Source organism: Mustela nivalis (assembly GCF_964662115.1).
Source record: "Mustela nivalis genome assembly, chromosome: 15".
Taxonomy (NCBI): Eukaryota; Metazoa; Chordata; class Mammalia; order Carnivora; family Mustelidae; genus Mustela; species Mustela nivalis.
This window is the reverse complement of record NC_139034.1, coordinates 58899265-58907851: the sequence shown is the minus strand read 5'-3', so window position 1 is coordinate 58907851 and position 8587 is coordinate 58899265. Positions and strand designations below refer to the sequence as shown.

Below are 8587 nucleotides of genomic sequence, written 5' to 3'. Positions count from 1 at the left end.
TTTTAAAAGATATTCACAGCTAGGCTCTGAGTGCCTCCTGGAAGAAGTTCCACCCCGTGTGACAGTGTCTCTCCAGTTATTACATTGTCATTGCTGCCCTGTTCCATATGGGACCATAGCTATTGCTGTTGCTTTCTAGGAGGTGAGGCCCTGTGCTATGGCACTGACCCTACCCAGCGGGCCGGATGGTGGGACGCAGAGCCTTCTCCAGGAGGGTGGGGGAAATGCAGCTGGCTTACTTGAGGGACTGGGCTCTCTGTTCCAGCTTCTCCCACTTAGAGCCATGCTCCGCATATCATGACGGGAAACCAGTAGTCCTTGGGCCCCATGTGAAGGTGTGTTAACTTCTTCCTCCCGCCTGTCAGCTTGGCTCTGAGCTTGGTAATGATGACTCAGAGGCATTTGGTTCCCTGTCGTGGAGAACAGGTGATGCTTCTGGTTACGCACAGGTGTCTTCCTGGAGCAGTGGCCTCCTGCTGCCTCTGAGCCTCTCGGGCCCTCCCCCGTCCTGGGGTTCAGTGCCCTGGGTGGGGGGGGAGACGCCAAGCCCTTAGCTGGTACTACTGGTGGGTGGAGGGAGCCATGGCTGCTCACAGAGACTCTGATGCCCGTGTCTACTGAGTCCTCTGCGTCGGCTTGCTGGGAAATCTTTACGGATCATTTTGGAGATGCTTTACGGGGACAGAGCGTCCCAGGCCCTCCTCCTCCTCTTCACCACCATCATCTTCATTAAATGCCCAATCCTAGGTGATTTTTTTGTTTGATACTGAATCAAAAATTAAACAGCCTAGATTTCCTCTGCGTAGGATTATAACTTAGGGTAAACACCATTGCCAAAGGGATGGGCACAAATTTATAAATATGACAGAGGAAACAAACTTGGTAGCAGCCAGCATGGGTGGACCCCGACTGGCATATCAGAAGGAGATCTGTAGGTGACACGCGGCTCTCAGGGAAAAGGAAGTAGTTTGCCTTTCTTGGGTTAGTATTTCATGGGGACAGGGACAGCAGAGCTCCCCTTCGCTGAGTCTCAGTGGTCAAAGAGAGTGTGGGGGTGGTAGGTGTTCCAGGGTTCTCTGTGCTCAGTTTTATGGAGTGGGGTCATGAGGTGACTGAGTTCCAGCCCCTGGTACTGGAGGTGGGTGGAGGGAGCCACGGCTGGGAATGAAACCAGCTTCAGACTCAAACCTGCGTTGGAATCACAGCCCTGGGACCAGCTGTAAGATCTGGGGCAAATCATGCAACCGGTAATTCTCAGCCTCATTTTATTTGTCTGTAAAATGGGAATAATAACATCTCCTTTGCCTGATGTATCTGAGATCCCTGGCCTGTAGCACAAAGAGCAGTTTCTGCTATCTTGGTACATTCTGTGTACCAAGGCAATAACGACATCCGGAGGACCCACCAGAAAAATTCTGGAGTATTGGATTTCACCATGAATCTGCATTTCTTATGAGGTGGCATGGCCCTGAGTTAAAATTCTAGGTTTTTGTGCTATAAGAAGATCCACAGGGGCCCCTGGGTGGCTCAGTGGGTTAAGCCTCTGCCTTTGGCTCAGGTCATGATTTCAGGGTCTCTGCTCGGCAGGGAGCCTGCTTCCCTCCCTTTTTCTCTGCCTCCCTCTCTGTCTACTTGTGATCTCTGTCAAATAAATAAATAAAATCTTAAAAAAGAAAAAGATCCACAATCTAAAGAAGATGGAACTTTTTTTTTTTTTTTTTTTCTTTTAAAAGCTCTTGAAACCCTGTAAGGAGAGGCAAAGAAATCGACATTATTTCACACTAGCTTTTCTGGACAGTGGCTTTGGAGATGGTGGGTGAGATAGGGATCTAAGCTGCGGGTAAGCTTCAGCTCTCAACCCTGTGTCTCCGTATGCTGCCTGCTAATGCTAAGCCACAGCTTCCTTTTTTCTAAGTTTCCACATGTTTCCTCTGTAGCTGCAAGGCTGTCCAGGCTGCAAGAAGGAGCCCCTGGGGTCCAGACATGGGCTGAGCTCTGTCCTGGCCCCACTCCATTCCAACTTGGCACGAGGAGATGAGGACATGTCTTCGGAGCAGAACAGATGAAAAGCGCACGATTTCTGATTCAGAAAACCCTGGAGCTAGAGGTTCTCAGATGTTCCTGCTCCGTGATCCTCTTCCTTTCTCTTCTTACCCGGCACACAAGAAAACCATGAGGAGTAGTGGGCAGAGAGTGCCCAGGAGACCTGAGTTTGAGTTCTGTGTAATCTTGGGTTCCCACGACTCACTCTGGGCTAGGGCTTCTAGCAGTAAATGACCAAAGCAGACAGAGGTCCTTCTAAGTTGCAATTCCTGGGGCCTTAAACTTCAAGGGCTTGCAGAACCTTCCCTGCAACACCACCTTCCCTTCTGCCCGCCCCGCAGTGGCCCACATACCCAGGGCTCTGTTTCTCGTGTCTCTGCTGCTCTGTCTGCGCCAGAGCCTGGCTCTTTGCCACCTACCTTCTGGGTGGAGTGGAGGGTGCTGAGGGCTTGTGTTTAGAAGGGAAGTGAGAGAAGTCTGAGCCTGCTGCAAGCCTGGGTCGCTTGGGGAGGGTCGGGAGGGTGAGGTGGCTCAAAGTTTGTGTTTATTTCTGTTTGCCTGGTGGAAATGGAGACTGGGGTGCTGGGAGCCAGAGACGATCCAATAAACACGATTTGTGGGGCTCTACTCCCTGAGCATTTCACTTCTCTGCTTCAGGATTTTTGCCTGAAACCTTTCAACACCAAGCTCTTAGCTAAAGCTTGGCACTGTTCCTCAGCCGCTGGCCTTCCTGTCCAACCGGCCGGGCTGCCAAAAGTGGCTCATTGTGTTTTGGGGCAGTGGGGTTTAATAAGACCTATGATCTCATTCTTACATTTTTCTCCTCACAGCCCACACTGGAACTACAAATCTCAAGCCCGACATGGAGCTGAAGAAGCTGAAATGACAGCGGGGTCCACACTGGGGAAACTAAGGAGGGGTATTAAGAGAGATGTTATAAGAAACATCAATATGGCCCCTCCATTATCTGGGTATTCCAGAGGAAACCTCCAGAATGGCCCACTCCCCAAACGTAGAAACATCTAAAGCTAGTGAGATTTCGTGACCCATAGTATTCTCTGCTTGGTGCCCGGTGATATGCTCAGTGGAGGTAAAAATGCAAAGTATGGCCTGGAAAGAAATTTTTTTTTTTTTAAACGGTTTTTCAGAAGTGACTGCCATCCGTAGCACTCCGCATGTGAAGCGGCAGATGGAGTTGCACGCGCCCCAGGGGAGGGAGGATGTGTGCAGCGAGTTCTTTCTGACTCCAGTGTGTTTCTTACTAAGACACGGGAAGGCCCGTGCCATTCGATGCCTCGGCTCATCGCTGCTCAAGACTCAATTCAGCCCAAATTACTCTTGTTGGAGAAGTGAACTTGGATGGTTCCTTTAACGAGGCAGGAAGGGGAAATTCCATCTTCTGCCTGAGCTCCGCGCAGCCTGCCCGAAGGCTGAGGGGTCCGGATGCCGAGCCGGTGACCGACTTGGATCCAGGAGCAGCGGAGTCAGCAGATCTGAAGGCTCTGGCTCGCTTGGAAGCAGATGCCATTAAAGCAGAACAGAATCTCCTCCAAACAGGCTGCCACCCCAGCTCACATGGCCACCATCTGCTGTAGCAGTGTCCCCACTGTGCTGTGCTCCCAGCTTCTTCTGGTTACCTTCCCAGGCAAGGGGTGCTGCCTGGTTGGGCAGGCTGTAAGCTAGAAATAATGGCTCTTGCACCCCGACTCAAGCCAGGAGCAGACCTCTCTACTGTGGAGTCGGGCCAGCGCCGGGAGAAGTTGGTGGTGGCCCCATCTGCTTCCTCCCTCTCACCAGTTCCCTCCCTCCGGTCCCCGCCCGTTCTTTCTTCAGGCCTCTGGGGCTCTCTCTTGCTTGGCAGCTACATCTGGTGGGCCGGCTTGGAGCGTTGAGCTTCTGCCTCCCAGCTCAGTGGGATATGCAGTTTGACAGAGAGCCCCGGGAAGAAAGCAGAGCTGATTCCAGAGGAATGGACTTGTGAATGGTGCCTGGGCACGTGCCCAGCTTGTTGGCTCCCAGGCCAGGGAGATACTATTGCCGAAGGTGGCCTTTGGAGTGCCCGTCCTCTGAATTAGACCATCTAGGTCATTGGCTACGTTTTTGGGAGTAGGACTGGCACTGACACAAATTAATTTCTAATTCTGCCCTCCGAGTAGCGGAACCCAAGATCTGGGACTGTAGGCTGCCCTGGGGGCGATTTCTTCAGACATTTGTGCCACTTCTTTTAGCAAAGGAACTGGTCCTAACTGTAGGGCTTTGGGTGTCTTACGGAGCTAAAACAAAATATCATGGACTATGTGGCTTAAACAACAAACGTTTATCTCTCATAGTTTTGGATGCCGGGAATCCGAGATGCTGCTGCTGGCTGATCTGGTTCCTGGTGGGAGGTGGTGGATGCTAGCCTCCTTCTGGCCATCAGAGGGTGTGGGGGAGGTTGAGAACCCAGGTACTCTGATTTCTAGTCCATTGTTATTTCAGCAACGTTCTTGTGTCGCAGGTACCAGTTGTTCTTTTAGTTACAATGTCTCCTCCTCCAGACTTCCTTTGGCAAGAAATCTGTGCTTCTGAAGTCAATTTAATAATAAGGATATCTGTCCTCCAATGGAACTTGAAACCTAAGGACTTACAGATGACACCATCAAACAAGTAACATCTGCCTCAAAAACCAGGCCTAACATATATATTCTGCTCTGGGCAAAAGCAACAGGACCTCTTATAAAGAGAGCTGACAACTTGAATAACTGTATCGCATGGTCGTGGAGATCAAACGGTGGCAAGAGTCACCTGAGACAGAAAGCATTTCACATGCTGTCAACAGGAAGCTTGAGACCCTTGCTTGACCCAATCGATATGATGAAGAATGAGAAAGACTGTGCCATCCAGTTGGGGGGGGGGTGGCGGTTAGTAAGGGCAAGCACGTGGGAGGAAGGAGACCAAGGGACAGAGAGGCCAAGGGTGGCACAGTAGGAAGGCAAAAGGCGCCCATTTCCCCCAGCTTGACACACTGACTCCTAGAGGCAGGTGTGTTCTGTGCTGGAAAGGAACGGACCGAAAGGCTGTTATCAGAATCCTACAGCCCACTCTTCGGCGGGGCGCACCAAGCGAACCACCTTCAGGCTGTATTTCCAGGCTGGCCAGATGAGACACGCACGAGGGTCCTGAAAGCTGCAAGGCTCAGTGTACGTGGATATGTTGCCTTTCTTGTTTCTCCCTCTATCCCCTGTGAACTTCCGTCCTCAAGAGCTGAATTCGTTGCGTGTGCTGACAAGATGGAACAGCAGATCTTTAAAGGGGACGACTGGCCTTGTCCGAGGGAGGGAGCCCCAAAGTAAATGTCACTTTGAGGGTCCTTTGGCCTTCAGCTGGACAGACCCTCCTGGTGACACTGCAGATTCTTTCAAACTTCTTTAGGTGTGTAACCAGGGCAATTATTTATATACGGTGTAATTGAACTACATTTCCTCCAGCTACGTCCAAGTTTAATTTCAACCTATTTTTCTCATTTAAGCTCTTGCCCCGCCTTCTCCTCCCAATTCCCGTTTTTCATTTCAAAAGCAGTTTATGAGTCTCCTCATGGTTGAAACACTGTTAAGAAACTGAAATGTGACTTATCACCAGGTAGTCACTGGCGTGCGATTCAGCTATGTCTTGGACAAAGTGGAGTGCTTTATGACCTTTTCGAAGAAATGAGTCATTTCTGGGGGTGTTTCCAAGAAATGGACAATTTAATAATACAAATATTTGTCTTTAGGTAAGATATTTGTCTTTATGTAACATACAGTAGAAGAGTATTTGTCTTAATAATAATGTTTTAAAGTAAGACATGGCCTTACCTTACCCAGGGGAAGAATGGGACACAGCATCTCCCACCAGATGAAGGGAAAGGACGAACCCAAGGTACTGACGACAAAGAAGACTGGAGAGGACTTTTGTAGAAACCACCATAACGGTAACAGCATCTCTCCATATGTGTATATCATTTCACATCGGCTTTTTTTTTTAGTACTGTTTTCACTTTTTAAATGACAACATCAAAATTAGAGGCACTGTTTCTATTTATGACTCTGGAAATTAGGGAAAGATAATAGTTATTTTGTGACATAAAGTAAACTGGTGATATAGCAGTACCAGTCCATTTCCCAGAAAAACTTGCATTCTATCAACTTTTTTGCACTAGATGAATTTCATGACAACTTTTTGAGGTAGCTGGTTAGGCTATATTGTGTACTTTTAACAACACAGTGGGAACTGGAGAACGCGCCATCTCAAAAGAATGTTCTGGTGGTTGTGAGGAGCAATGTCCCATATGTGGTGTAGGGGGTCTGGGAACTCCAGGCAGCTATTGATTTGGAATCCAGATTCCCTCACAGACCCACCTGCTCTCTAGTGAGCCCTGCCTCCCACCAGTCCCCATGACCAGAATCACATCAACTACCTACCAGAGAGAAACTGGTTTATTGATTTAATTTATATTTTTTTGAGAAATTAGTTTACTAATTACTATTGTTGAGGGCCTAGTATATATAGGCCACCCTTCTAGATTCCAGAGAAAGATTTAACGGACACAATCCTTGCTTTGGAGGTGAGAGTTAGTAAGTAAAAATATTAATACTAAGGATAGTTTCCCTGCATGAAGTAACCATCACAGTTCTGGATGAGGGATGCAAAGATAAATTTGACATGGTCCATGTCTTCTGGGAACTCATGTTTAATGCTGAAGTTAAAAGGATGAATCAGATATTGTTCCTGTACTTAAAGGGCACAATCAAGTAAATACAAGTAAATATAAATAATAATGACATTAATAGCTTCTGCATACCTGGCACTTAATACAGTGATTCTACTTGATTCTACTCCTTAAGCCTTACTCTTTACAACTGTATCTTAATAATTAATTGGGCTAATTAGTTGTCCCAGTTATGAGAAAGGTTTAGGCTCAGAAAGATAAAGGGAGTGGTATTAATCACCTGGGCAGAATACTGTGGAAAGGAGAGCAAACCCAGTCTGACTCTATAGCTTGCCCTGTTTCCTTTGCATAATATCAGACGCCAGTTGCTTAGCAAAGTTTTGCCATCAGTAGGGAAGACTCCCTTACATCATCTGCAGTGTTTTCAAAAGCATGATTGCCCAATGAAATGCTCTAGCGAAAACCAGCGTGGGAAAGCACACAGCGTCCATGGTGGGCACCTCAGAAAGAAGGTGTATTAAGATAGATTCATGGCAGTAAGAAAAAAATTGGAGTCAAGAATGTGCAATGGCTCAAACATAATAGTTTATTTCTTGCTTATATAATACCCTGAAAGGTCTTCTTTGATTGAAACTTCCTGGTGGTGATTCTGGGACCCAAGCTCTGTCTACCCCGTGGCCCTGGCATGTGGCTCTGCCGTCCTCTCTGCGTGGCTTCCTATGTGGTTGTGTTGGTTGCGTCAGGCTAGTGGGTGGGCCAAGAGCAAAGATTCCTGTGCACGGAAGTTCCATGTGCCAGATGGACGAGTGGCTTGTGTCCCTTACTGTCCCCTTGTTAGGGTTCCATGTTGTGGCTATAGCCAACTCTGAGGGAACTGGGGGTGAGGTCCAGCTCTATGCCCAGGAAAAACAAGGGCCTTTGCGGCACTAGGCTGTCCTGTGAAAGGGGACGTGTTCTTTTGGTTATAGCCCCAGCACAGTGGCTATGAAAGTTCTGACTAGAGTGGTTTGTGGAGCAGAGCAGAGCAGGCTTCTGAAGAACAGAGAAGCCAAGGTGTGCTCAGGAGAGAGAGCTTCAGCACCGGTGACATTTCCAGAGTCCTTTTCCGATCTGTAAACAGATGAGACTCTAGGGTTGGCTTGTAGTGGGTGCAGTCTCTGCATCTGACCCAGCGTCTCAGCAGGGGGAGCGTCTCCTTCACAGCTTTGCCCAGGATCAGGGGGAGTGGTGGAAGGCCAGTGCGCCTTGGGCTCTCATTTTTTCCATCTAATGTTCGCTTGGCCTTCGGGATAAACATAGAGGACTCAGCAATCAGCGGGTTAGATAAGAAGAGGGTTGCTGAGGGATGAGGAAGCCGACCATGGGAGCAAAAGCAGAACACATTTTTTCTTTTCTCTAGATCTCTGTTCTCTCCCTCATTTCCCTTCACTGAATGGGACTTTCTTCTCTGTGAGAATATTTGTGCAGTTCTCCTGCCTCACGGGCCCCCCCTCCATCATCCACGTTATGTAAGATGTCCTCGGGAGACATGCTATGCAGAGCTCCACGGGAAGAAGAGTCCCAGGGCCGGCCCCTAGGACAACTATGAAGGAGGGGGCATGATTAGGCACCTTTGCTTTGCATTTGGTTTCTTTTTAGCAGATGACTTTCCTGGGTTTACTTCTAGCTCTCTTGGTTGGAAACATACCCGATAAAGGGCTCTCCATAAAATCTTCACTTTTTGTGTGCGTGGGGGGGGTATTTCCACTGTGTCAGGCTGTTCTTTGGTCATCTTCAGAACAAATCCCTGCTGTTGGGATTTCTGGCTCCCCAACAGTTTCTGGAGGTTGTAGCCTGGGCAAATCCTCCTAGGTGCTC

The 8587-nt window shown here is 48.6% G+C and overlaps 1 long non-coding RNA gene across 2 annotated transcripts in view; it reads left to right on the top strand.

The window, feature by feature from the left end:
• Nucleotides 1-2585: 2585 nt before the first annotated feature.
• The window catches only part of LOC309849122, a 135449-nt gene continuing 129447 nt past the window's right edge, over nt 2586-8587 (top strand). For both annotated transcript variants that reach the window (XR_014303503.1, XR_014303504.1), the window contains exons 1-2: nt 2586-5222; nt 5886-5992. This is a non-coding gene — a long non-coding RNA (uncharacterized lncRNA). The remainder of the gene's footprint in view (nt 5223-5885; nt 5993-8587) is intronic.